Below are 13,318 nucleotides of genomic sequence, written 5' to 3'. Positions count from 1 at the left end.
AAACAGCACAGGAAAGAGTATCCTATGGCGAGGAGTGCTTTGTAGTAACCACCGTCAAGTATGCCTAAAGGTAGGTGTAGATGTCGCGACAAGATGTAGGTGCCACATATCCAAACTGGGGGATTGGGCAACAAAATTATTTTTGGGACCAAACTTTTTGCTTCGTCTTTACTGTCCTTGCACAACATCTTCATTGTGTATTCGACTTACAGAAGTGATTGCACCAGCCAGCTCCTAAGAGGTAAATCTCTTGGGCATCTGTAGTTTTTAGAATAAAAATACTGTAAGCGCACAGGTTTTTACGAAGCTGGCTGCTTACACAAAGCCAAACTAAAAAAAAAGAAACAGGCATACGCGGGCGTTGGTCATGATACCATACGCGTAATGAAGTTTAAGCTTCTGAACTAAACTCTGCGGTTCAAATGGTGGCTCAACTTGCATTAAATTGCATTGGATTCAATGGTTTTAACGACCCAAAGCAACCCATTGGCCTCGTATCTTGCTAGTCTCGACCTCTTCCTCTCTTCTGTGGCCCGTTTACGTCGTGCACATCGCATTCGCATAATCTAATACCAACTCGCCAATCACTTTGTCTTTTGTAACACGCAGTTGATGAAGGACGGCGTAGTAACGGGCTCCGTATTACTTGTGCTGGCGTGGAGTTCATCGAAATGCGCCGAAGCCGCGGCACCCGAGCGATACTGCATTCCACAAACATCCGAAAGCGGCTGCCAAGCTTGGCCGGGAATCGAACCCAGGACACCGTGCTCTGAAGCAGTCATAGCGATTGGGAGATTGGGGCGAGTTTCTTAGATGCCAGTGCGACACTTTCGCTTCTGGGTCGTCAAGAAAAAAGGACAGATTTCTCGGCACCCATTTGAAGGTGGATGGCGGGTGTTTATTTATCCTTCTAGAGGATAAATAAACACGCTTTCGTGTTAACACGATAGCGTTAGAGGCAGAAAATCCGCCATCGGTGTCGGCGTCGGCGGAGTTGCCCGTGAGCGAAAATTGCCGCGGCATATTTGGGTATATGTATATGCGAGGCTTTGCTATTTGGCATGCGGTATATTCTGGTTGTATTGGCACACCACCCTATCACTAAAGTTGCTTATACCTTGTCTTACATTCTTGATAAAGTTATTCCCCGGAATGTTGGGAATGACAGCCCACAAACAAATGTCATGAAACAAAACACCGACATCGCATGCCTATTATATTAAATATTTTCAGGCTTAAATAGTGAAAGTGCTAAACAATAACACGAACGTGAAAATGTTGTAATTCTTTTCGGCACGTTTGTGCACTACCTACGGGATCTGCCCATGCAAGAGGTCGCGTTTCTACCAGAAAGCTCGCCTTCGTACATAGCGTTCGCCGCCAGCATTTGCCTGAAAACATTATGGTTACATAAGCTGCAGTTGCCGGGAAGCGTGAGAAGTAGTCAGAGACCTTTCAATACTATACCGTTCAACCCTTAAAGGCGAAGCTTAAGCGTCCTCAAAGCTTTTTTTTTTTTCATTCCTTAATAGCTGTTGCAACAACTACGGGTATCTCTGGCTTAGGACATCCGTTTTAGTGAAAGAGCAGTGGTGTTTGGCTAGCGGCTTAGAGTTGCGAAACATACGGTACGTGTTTCGGTTTACCAAACCTAGCGTTTATTTATTTTTTCTTTGTTTGGTGACGTTACCGTGAGCGGCGGCTATTTCAGTTCACATCGATAAAACAGAACGATGGATTGGGGCCCTTTTGTAGTGGCCCTCGTAGCGCAAATGACGCAAGGGTTCAGTCGACACGTTAAGCGAACATTTGCGTGACTGAAGGTATGGTGTTGTCGGAGGCGGAATACGGAGCGAATAAATTGGAACGAAAAACTACATCGAGATAATATATTGAGATAGTTTTCGGCGCACAGTTGGTGCTGTCACGAATCTGATATTTTTACATTGTTAAACGAGTCAGAATATGATTAGCATGAGGCATTCAGACTTTCTTGGCGTCTAGGGCTCATTTGTAGGACAGAAGACTGTGACGAGATCAGGGGCGCTATAACGTAAAGCGTATTGCAGACTGTTTCTATTCCATTTCCGCCACTAGCCCTCCACGATTGGTCAAACAGTTTTCGGGACACACCCACTTCACTAGACTGTCATGCAACGTCACGAAAACCACGAAAACTCCATCTGATATGATGTGTACATACTGATTGTACTTGATTGTGCCAAACAAAAAAAAAGAAAGCGTTCTTCACGACCCGATGCCTCTTTTGCCATGAGCCCTACACCGTTAGTCAAAATTTTTCGAGCTGCACTCACGTCGCCTCCCCTTCAAAACGACGTCAGACATCCGCAAGAACTCGCTACATCAAACTGACGTGTATGCAGTAAAGATATATTAATATTAATTTTTTTCGCTAGGTTCAGAAAGGCATAACAGATGGCTGCCCATCGATCGCTCTGGCACTGGCAACTCGGAGCTGCAAGCGAGGGTTTTTCTTCGTATAAGAACAATTTTGGGTGGTAGTATAATGTTGTCGAGCCTTTTACGTACATATACACCATTGCTCTGCCAACTCTTTTTTCGCTGGAGATCTTTCCTAGCGGTATTTTTACCTCCCGTTGCACGCCGCCGCAATTTTCAACCAGCCTCCGCAAGCTAAGCAAGGGGAAGAGGACCAATCGCTGACGCCAGCACCACTCTCCTCACTCGGTTAATACTTTCACTGCGCTAGCTCGGACCCGGCGAAACCCCCTCCTCTTGCACGTGCTCCTCGCCTCTTGTCAGTAATTTAGATAAGAGACGCCTGTCAACGTAAGCAATGCTATTTGCTTTCAATGCAAACAACAGCCACCTCCTATAAACGAGGAGATCATTTGGTTGGATTGGGACAACTCTGCGGGTAACTGCCCAATGCTTGCCTCTGCGGTTACGTCAATTTGACGTCAGTAAATTGAAATAAAGTCAGACTGAAATATTTTTACATTAAACAGCCCAGTATAGATTTTCCCCAGTTTAAGGCAACTTATAATCACATCTAATCGCCATTTCGCCCAAATAATCCCAACGGAAAAAAATAAATGAAAAGAACTCTTGGCAGCACCATCCGTCGTAAGCCTTCGACAAAAGCACTTAGTTCAACGTAAGTTGCTTGTGACGTGCAATACGCTGGGGTCATCTATTTTACTGGAAACAGACTTATTCAGTATCTCCTGCGGTGGACATCACAATTCTCTCACATCAGCTAGCTAACTTGAAGAGGCCGAGACTATCTGCAAAGAAAATTCAGAGTGATCTTAACTAATTCACAAAATTATAGAACTAGTTTCGTAATTGACCACTTTTAAGCAGTTTCTGCAGTTGAGCATTTGAGAGAGAGAAAAAAAGTTTAATTACAATAAATAAACGCACCTTCTCTCGTGCTTCCATTGCTGCACATAAGGTACATTGATTGCACTGCTTCTAAGTATAGGTGCAGTAATCAGTCGTAGGTGGCTTTCCCGTGGGAAGGGGTGGGGGGGCCTCTCTTGGGAACATCCAGCCGTTTAATGTAGGGAATGAGCTCTGTAGCTTAACGACATAAATTACAATCACGCAACTGAAGCTGCACAATTATAAAATAATATCCGTTTAGTATAGAAATCCTTTGTTTAGCACATATTTTGAGAAATACGGCTTCAAAGTATATGGGGAAATACACTATTGTTCCATTTAACAGTTATCAGCCTTCGAAAAAAATAAGTGTTCATAAGTTTCAACTGGAACGTAAATGTAGGTATTTCGCCATATGTTTTGAGGACGCCTTTCCTGGAACTGGTGCTCAGCACAAGATTTCTATTAAATTGATATTTCTTCGTTACTGCTCGGCTGCGATATTAATTCAGGAAAATGTGCTCTAAGGTGATTAATTACAGGAGTAATTAGTGAAAGGTTGTTGTCAGCTACAGTCAATCTGCGGTTTAATATGCACATTGTATCCGCCTCCTCACGCAGCCAACCTGACACAACACGGCGGAGTCTTGAGCCCCACTCTATTTAACCTCGTGCTCATTGACCTGGTTCATACCCTTCCGCAATCCGTCCATGTGTAGATATATGCAGACGATATATGCATTTGGTCATCACGAGGGACGCGTGCCCAGGTACGCCCTAGACTCCAAAAAGTGGCCACACTAACATCAAGTTATCTTCGAGCACGAGGTCTGGAGGTGTCCTCCGAGAAGTTCTCTACGATACGATCGCTTTCACGCGATCTTATCGGAGACCGAAGGAGACCGCACGTTGTCAGAATTACTGGATAGCATATTGCCTATGAGGAGACGCACCGCTTTCTAGGAGTGATAATAGATTGAGCACTCTCCTTGAGTCATCATGTCTCCTACCTAAAAAGGAAACCAGTCATGTTAACCCACGTGCTCAGATTTCTTGCAAGAAAGGCATGTGCCCGTTACAATGTGTCAAGAAAAGCGCTCGCGACCACGCTCGAAAAACTGGACAATCGCCGCTTCACACAAGAAAAAGTTCTAGGACGCTGGCCGAGACGGTTTTCGGCACTCAAGGCCTTAAGGACTCTGCTCAAGTTTTTAAAGGCTTGTGAATTGTGCGACCGTCTTTGAATGTTGTAGCGCGCAGCATCGCGTTATTGTGTGAATTTTCCTGAATCTTTTCCTTCTTTCCGCTTTCATTCACTTTACCCCTTTCCGCAGCCCAGGGTAGCCAGCCGGTACTTACACTGGCTAACCTCCATGTCTTTCTTCCTATTTTCTTTCTCTCTTTCTCTGATGCGACAGAATATCGATATCTACCGCAATAATATAGGTCTTCATAAATATGTTGCCATTAACATCAGTAACCCAACGTACCTATACTCTCTGTTTCTGACACTTACCATATATGCGTTTCTTTCCAGATCGGTTGTGTGAATTCAATCATTACTAATGAAATTTATTCTATGCTTGCAAGCGATTTTAGCAATAAATTTAAGTACTACCGAAAGGGTCGGCTATAATATGTTTAAGAAGAATAGAAACAACCTAATATTTATTTTTATCTATAAAAATCTCATTTATCACGCATGCCACTCACCTAATAATTCCTTATGAAACATGAGATCACTTACAAAACGTGTTTATACGAGATTAGTGCATATATATGTTAGGATAAATGTGATATGAATTTGATGTCTAAAAACTAGGGGTGAGCGAATGTTCGAAGTTTCGTACATAAATCGATTATTACACACTAATCATTCGTATTCGTAGACGGAACGAAACTATTTGGTATTTTTGAATATTTGAAGCTGACCAAATATTTCGCAACAACCGATCGTTAAGCCCGTCTTACTGTTATCTGTCTCTTAAACAAAGTATCGCAAATTATCAGAAGACAAATACGACAAATGTTTTGGAAACAATATAGAAACGAAATGGGTGACGCAAGCTGCATTTTCGCTTTCGTGACGGAAGCCTACATGCCAAATTGTGATTTTTGCTTGTAGTCTGTCATTTAGTGTTTTGGCAGTCTAGTCATGTAGCAGCCTTATATTTGACGCTACAACCAGCCATATTTCCCTTGCAACGGACCCTTTTACGTGTTTTTATGGCACACAAGTCCATCAGATGCTTTTTTTCCGCACACCTTTTGATCTAATTTCGGCAAACATATTTCACCACTGTTATAAAGCTTCTGATGCAGTAACATTCATCCTTGGAAAGTTTCTGCTGACAGGCTATTCGCGCAACTTTCTTTTAGTGACAATTACTGGTCCTGTGCTTAAATTTGATCATTTTTCCGTGATAGTTGGCTGCCTTTCTTGCGGCAGTAAGTACAGGCGTGGTACCTAACTATACCGAAACAAATATTCCTGCTATAAATATATGCGTGCGTTTGATTATTCCATATTCGATATTCGATACTTCCTATGCGTATTCGATTCGTATTAGAAAAAGTTTATATTCGCTCACCTCTACTCAAAACAACACCTGTAGAAGAAAAAGAAAAGAAAGGAAAAGAAAGAGAAAGGGAACAAGGGCAGCGTTACGCGTCTTCCTCCTGCTGAAGCCTCCTTCGTTATCGCCATTCCAATCTTTACGCGAAAATCACAGGTGACTTTATTTATGTCCATATCGTTGCGTATGTTCAAACAATAGGTGCAGTGACTGATTTCTAAATTTATTTTACGTTGATTTCGTTAACGCGATATTAAGTCACGTGGTTAGTAGATTTTGTGGCGTTGTATAAAGAGCGAACTGTGAATGTTAGCACGACAAACCTATTACTCAGCTTTCGGTACTTATCAACGGTATTGTACTTTTTAGTAATTGTACTGATTTTAAACAGAGAAAGAGGTCCTGTTTTCTCTGGTGAAGAGGTTTTGAGTCTGCATTTACTACGCCTGGCGTTCGTCTTCTTCCACACACAAGGGTGTCTGCAGTCAGAGCTACTTCCTTTTTGTTCATGCAACCTTCTATCCTGGTGTGCCTTTTTTTGTGCTACGACGCTCCGAAACTTATTCATGATTAGGCAGACAAGGACGAAATCTATGCAGGTTATATTTACATAAATGAATAGTACAGAACCGAAAATAAGGTTTATTGCCTTTGGAAACATCTTCTCAGCAACCACTGCGAAATTAAACAGAAATGAATAGATTTTACCATATGGAAGGGCCCTTATGTTTTTTTTTTTTGTAGAAATACGCCTGAATACAAATGAAGAACTATGGAAAATGTTTCAGATGCCTGAAAAAACTATTTCACTGAGTGCACTTAAGAGAAACATCTTGCTGTGTTGTCTATTTTCTTTTTACATTTTCAGTTTTTAGCCACCGCCATCTTAACTGAGACACTGAAATGCACTCATTTCAGGAACCGCCATTCACATTCACAATACTCAGTATTATTTATTCTCCTGTCCGTGCTCTAAATATTATAAGTGACCCTGCGAAGTACTCGCTAGCCATAAGAGCAACAATAGGAGCCAATCTCGCCGCGAGGGGCGTGTGGTTCGACAAAACTGCTCGACTTCGATATTGATCAATTTTACGATAGTGAGTTGTGTGTACAGCGCCCATGTTGTCTGATTATCTCGCCCACCGTTTTTTTTTTTACGCTGATTGATTTCTACGAGCTTAACCTAGCAGACTCTACCTCAATTCAGACTATGCAAGCAGACGCCCCGAACAATGGACGGTCCTGAAGTGTGAGAAAAGCAAACTGCCTTTAGTGTGACCTGTCCAGCTAGTTGCACCGGTTCTTAGAACAGAACAGAATGGAATGAACTCGAATGTCTGTTTGTGCAGTAAGAAGGAGGAAGAAGCAAACACCGTAAGGCAAGAAAAGAAAAAAAACACAGAAAAGAAACAAACTGCTCGACTTCGATATTGATCAATTTTACGATAGTGAGTTGTGTGTACAGCGCCCGTGTTGTCTGATTATCTCGTCCACCGTTTTTTTTTATGCTGATTGATTTCTAAGAGGTTAACCCACCAGACCAGTCAGTTGGTTTTATTCACGAAAGCATCGCAAGACCCCTCTGCGCTAAAAATAGTTGTTATTGAATGGTTCCACCACTTTCTCTTCGTTCATTACACGTCTCCTTCGTCATTTCACCAGTAAACGTCAATAAGATTTTATATTGCTAAAAAATTACACATTACTCGATGGCTTCGTGTCAAGATGTACATTAATCACTGACACCTTACAGGGCGTGTCGAGAAGGCTGGAGAAAAAAAAAAGTCGAGGTTCCAAAGGAAGCAAAGCCAGTTAAATAATTAAAAACGACAAGGCTCTTGGCTCCACGATGAATTGAAGCACAAAACCGGCGAGGCATCTCCCTCCTCTGTGATTAAATTCGTCGCTCCCTCGACTGCTCGGTTGCTTGCATTTTCTTTAAATGCCTCGCAAAAACTTAGAAAGTTCGGCAGGGAAAAGAGGCGAGGATTTCTTTTTGAGCGCGCTTTTGCTGATGCGAGAACAAACTCGCCGTTATGAAAAAGCTGAGCCGCTCTGACAAGCTCATCGATTCTGATGTCCCGAATATTTGGGGAACGAATTCACTTTCGTAATTAACTCATTCGCCATCTGTAATCATTTGGAAATTCACAACGTGAGACACAGCTGAATGGCATTTGAAATATTTATCAATGCATCTGCATTACTATTTTTTACGTTAGTTCTTCATGGTAATAAATTTTGATGTGAGCTGACATTATTGTTTGTGCGAACTCCTAATTTATAATGCAACTGTTGCCTGCTTATAAAATTGTGCACGCTGGGTCGATGAAGAGCGCACAAGACGCTGATGCACGGTCCCTCTACGTATGAGAACATTTGGACCCTTATCAGAAGGTGGGCGTCAAAAACCTGAATTGTATGTCCAAGAGAATCGTCTACATAGGCTGCCTGGTAAACCGTATTGTTTGAAGACTCGCTATTAGAAACGCAATCTTAAGTGTCAGAACAAAATCCTGGTTGCATTTTAAGAAGTTTGAAGAGAGAATAAAGAGCTAATGAACATAATCACAAAATGCTGAAAGTCTTTATCACAGCTATGTAATAGTTCTGGATTACTTGCCAACTTTCATATTTAAGTGCTTGAATGCCTAAGCTTCTTTATCACTACACGCTGCTCGATGTCTAAAAGTGATTTTAGGTCACAACTTGACGGGCAAACTTAAAAGACGCGTGGCAAAGGGTACGCGTGAGGCTGAAATTGAGGCGTTCCCATATTCGGAAATCACCTTTGAGCGTCCCCAAAAAGTGCTCTTGACTCACTGTGACTCAATTTGCTGCCGTAATGCGTCCCGAACGAAACCAGCAGGTCTCGTAACGGTCCTCGCAAAATCTGTGCCATTAGTTGTTGCTTTGCCGCATAACTAGCGCTCATGTGGTAAAAACACCTTTCCGCTTCCATAGCAGAATGTTCGTTGATATGTGATGGTGCTACAGAACCCCGTGCTGTTAAAAAAAATAAACAAGACAAGCAAGCTGTGCTGTGTCGGTTATCAAGACTGTTGTGCAAAAAGAAGATGAGGGAAGGAAAAACGGAACGACAAAAACGCAGTGTTGCATGCGAACTGATACGAAGCACTTCTAACGGTTATTAGCCTGGAATCGCGCGTCTCCGGTAGTGTCGCGTGAAGGTCGCAGTCTACTTCCTGTTCCCCACTGCACAGAGCGCAAAAAGAAAAAAAAAGCTCACTCGTGCATGGCCTACGTGCCTTTCTCCGTGCACTAATACCGCACATCGACGTTTTGCGCACGTACGCTCGACGAAAGAACGAGGTGTTGACTAATGGACGAAGTCAGCACGTGAGTGAGCAAAAGAAGAAAAAAAAAAGGAAAAGAGAGAAAGAGAAAAAAAAAAGAAAAGACAGTTTCGAGTGGTGTGAAGCGGGGTTGAGCGAATCAAACAGGATAAGCGAAAGTTGGACGCAGGCTTTATCTTTACGTTATTTTGACGTCTGACAGCGTCAGTGGACTGCGCAGAACGTTTTTTCGCCTCCAGGGTTCGTGTCTGCCTGGCCTGACAGCGTGATAATTGCAATCAGCGTTTGGAAAACCCGGCGGTCCCCGGTGAGCCGCCGGGGGGTGGTGCCGGAAAAGTGGCGGCGGCCATGTGAGCTCGCGAGCGTCCTGCGCAGGCGTCGGTCGATGGGACGCTATTTCGGCTACATCGATTCGCCCCACGACGCGCCTAACGCTGATGGCGCGCCAGCGCGCGCGCCGCACTGTACATGGCGCGGCCGCATTAGCGGTTCGCACGCTCCTGTATACAACTGAGAGGCCGGGACGGTGCGAATTTAAGGTCCGACGCGTGTAATGGAAGCGTGATCCGCCCGACGAAGTCGCTCGACGGTGGTAACTCCGAAGCGCGACCAACACCGCCCCCACGAAAAGACGCGCGCAGATGACTCCACTACGGTACAGGAGAGTATAGTGCTGGCACACGATGCAGCAGACGCTCCCTTGCAGTCCGGGAGCAGTACTACAACGGCTGACTAAGAGTTGATCCGTTTGTGGAGAACAGCAGCTCCCGACTCTTCTGCGCCCTGCACCGCCTCCTGTGTTTTTGTCGCATTGCACGCACTGGCAGCAGGCCCAGATGAAAGCGGTCTCAAGTAACGCAATCTCGATTCACGAGCTACGAACTCACGAAGGACCGACCACTCACGGAAGGAAACCAATGAGCCGGGGTTTTGACGAATGCCGCGACTTCCCTGTCGGGACAATGTCAGTGATCGCGCGCAAGAGCACGGATGCTGGGACCGGGTGCTGCCAATGCCAACCAAATCACTGCGTTATTTCGAGAGGGCCTCCACCGGTTGCCGTGTGCAACGGTAATAGTGTCTCGCCGAACCGTGCGTAACGCTGCAACGTAACGGTGCTGCGTGCACGGGACCGAACCGGTGCGACACAGCGCACTCTGGGCCGATTCGCGAGCAAGTTGCGCTGGCGAACGTGCACGGGTCGCTCGCCAGGGAAAGTAAGGAAACGTGGAACCTACCGTGCGACAATAACGGCAGCTCTCAGTGTGCGATTCCGGAGGTCAGCGCTGAATGAAATCGCTCGCGCGAAGTCATGCGGCCAGGCGACGGCAGCGCGGAGCTCGTCTACAACGCATTTGTGTCCTCGCATAGTTTTGGCTCACGTCCACCACGACCTTCGCGAGCAGGGCCAGCCCGTGGCGCAGCTGCTGGCAGGGACCTACACGTAGCTGGGCATCACAACACGAGCGCACACAGTGCGCTAGCGATCGCTCGGGTGGTGTGAGCCGCGGCCGCGGGGTCAGCCGCAAAAGAAAGCGGGGCGTGCCTCGGGGCCGGAGGCTGTCTGGGACAGGAGGCGTGCAATCGATGACGTGCTCAGCTGCTGCTCACCTCCGAGCCGCTGGCCTTGGCGCCGGCCCGCCGGGCGGCATCCACGGGGGTCACCGACGCGCCCTGCTGCCCGCCATTCCGCGGCAGCAGCTGCTCACTGGCCGTCCGAACGAGCCGGAGACGACGCCTGCTGCGACGGCGCGCAGCAGCCCACGGCTGGCGCCATCTGCTGCGAGCCCCGGGCCCCAGCTGGCCCACCACCGGCGGCGAGGGGCTGCGCTCCCTGGCGCTCGCCTCGTACCCGCCTCCCCCCTCTCTCGCCGTCACTGATGGTGCCGCAGCCCGGCCGCCGCTACCCGGCGCAGCCTGGGTCCTCCGAGCCGCCTCCCGACGTGTCGGCGCGAAGGTGTACGGGCGACACAGCAGCGGGCCCTGTGCCGCAGTGCCACGCACTCGGACACCAGGCGGGGCGTGGCTTTCTTTCTTTTCCCTGCTCTTTTTTCTTGACTTTTCCTTTATTTGTTTCTCGTTTGCGTCTTGGTGTTCTTTGTTATCTCCTGATAAACTCGTTTATTTCGTTCACTCATTAATTTGTTTCATTTTACTCCATCATTCTGCTACATCCCGCCTCCATGGCTGCCTGCATTATTTCGTTTAAAACTTTCCTCATTCATTGCCTGTTAGTTCCTTGGCTCATGAGTCTCTGACTTCCTTGCTTTCTGTTTTTCCTCCGAGCTTCCTTTCTTCCTTTTCCTCTGCACCATTCTATGTTATCGTTTTTCAACTGCTTCTTTTGTTTCCTTTTTTGTTTATGCTAAGCGGCGGGATAGGTTGATAAAGTTGGCCTGTATAGGTAACGTGTTGTCCCAAGTTTGAGCTGTCTTAGACTGAATGTTGTTGAAGTGGCCGTGCTGCATCAGTTTGTGTCCCTTCAGCGACATCGTAATTGCATCTCGCAAGTTACACATTCAACCTACTCTGGAAGGGGAGTCAAAAAAAAGGGAGTTAGCGGCATGCTAACTAGAAAAGAGAGTTAGTCTTCCCTGGGGATCTCCTTCTCAAAAAGTGACTACTTGCGGGAACTAAGCAGAAGTGTTATCTGGAAACAACTACGCCGGACAAAAGTGTCGCAGGGCATCCCTATAAGGGAAAATTTCGGCTAAGTGTAGGAAAGCGAAAGCATTTCAGTTCCTCTGTTGTAATGTTCTTTTCTGTCCGTTCCTTGTCCACGTAAGCTCTCTGCTGCGTTCTAACTGCACCTCGGTAAGGCTAAATCAAAGCGCGCCAAGTGTCTGAATGCGCATACACTAGACACACCTTTAGACAACCAGAACCGTGGATGCGCCGTGGTGTCCGGGAAGCGTGCTCCTCTCGCAGCCCGGAGGTCCCCCGTTAGAGTCCCACCCAAACAGAAATTTAACAGGTGTTGTTTTTTTTAAAAGGCAATAATTTGCTTTGTTCACTGAAATCTCCCCGAGAAATGTTACGGGAACCCGAACATTTCGTGGTGACGTATTTTTAGTCTTTGCGGCGTCGGCACTTTTTTGGTACCATCTTTTGGTCACGCTGACGGATTTTCGAGTAGTGGGGCATACAATGCTTTCGCAACAATAAAGCACAACATAACTACGGCGCAATTATTCACCCCTTTTATGACCCCGTTCTAGGCTTCGTGCCCCCAACTTCGCGTCAAGTTATGATTTTCTTCGCAACAACATATTCAAAAGCAAACATCTCGTTGTCATTTCTGAAAGAATAATAGGCATTATTCTTCTATGATTCATTTGCACATATAGAGGAAAAACACGGCTAAATAAAACAGCTATTCCTCATTAGGGCGTCCTCTGCAAAGTAGGGTTTTAAAAAAAGAAAGAAAACATGCAGCAACGGAGCCAGTTATGAGCGAAAGGAAGGAAGGCGTGATGGAAACGCAGGAAAATAAGAGTTTCGTACTTTCTGGAAATGAAAGCAAGAAGCCACTTGCGGCAAAAGCTCCCAAGAAATAAAAGCAGGGAAATAAACAACGTTGGCACAGTGCAGCTCGGGCAGCGAAATGCTGCGGGAGATGTTCTCGGTGGGTACATCGTTATGCGAATGAGAAAGAATCAAAGAAAACGAAAGTAATAACACGGCCACGTTCTTCGCATGCATACGGTATATGATGCCCGGATCTAGGCTCGTCGACTCAGCAAGGCCGTGAGGAGCACTGAAATTTTGCTGACCGTTACTGCGTGCAACCCTGTTCCCTCGCTAAGGTTATGGTATAATGGAAAGACAACAAACAAAAATAAAAAAAGAAAGCACTCTTAAATTCGTTTGTTCTGCGGGAATGTTCCACATTCTTGTTTCAGTGGATCTGTTTCACCTTCTTTAAATATTGGAAGATAAAAAAAAAACGGCACGTTGCCATGTGCTTGCAGGAGTAATTGCTTCTCCGTGAGGGTTACGAGAACGAAGTAGCGGCAAGAGCGGACGTATTTTTACATTAATTCTTGTGTGCCC

At 45.8% G+C, this 13,318-nt stretch overlaps 1 protein-coding gene across 2 annotated transcripts in view; it reads right to left on the bottom strand.

Moving 5' to 3' along the window:
* Positions 1–11,041, bottom strand: part of pHCl-1 (pH-sensitive chloride channel 1) — a 91,895-nt gene extending 80,854 nt beyond the window's left edge. Inside the window, exon 1 of one of the 2 annotated variants that reach the window (XM_075692591.1) lies at positions 10,877–11,041. The gene's annotated coding sequence lies outside the window, so the exon portion shown is untranslated. Of the gene's footprint in view, positions 1–10,503; positions 10,597–10,876 lie in introns of those variants that run through there. The other variant, XM_075692592.1, reaches the window with a different exon arrangement.
* Positions 11,042–13,318: the final 2,277 nt, after the last annotated feature.

Source organism: Dermacentor variabilis, chromosome 5 (assembly GCF_050947875.1).
Source record: "Dermacentor variabilis isolate Ectoservices chromosome 5, ASM5094787v1, whole genome shotgun sequence".
Taxonomy (NCBI): domain Eukaryota; kingdom Metazoa; phylum Arthropoda; class Arachnida; order Ixodida; family Ixodidae; genus Dermacentor; species Dermacentor variabilis.
The sequence above is the reverse complement of the archived record's forward strand: the minus strand, read 5'-3'. Positions and strand labels throughout refer to the sequence as shown.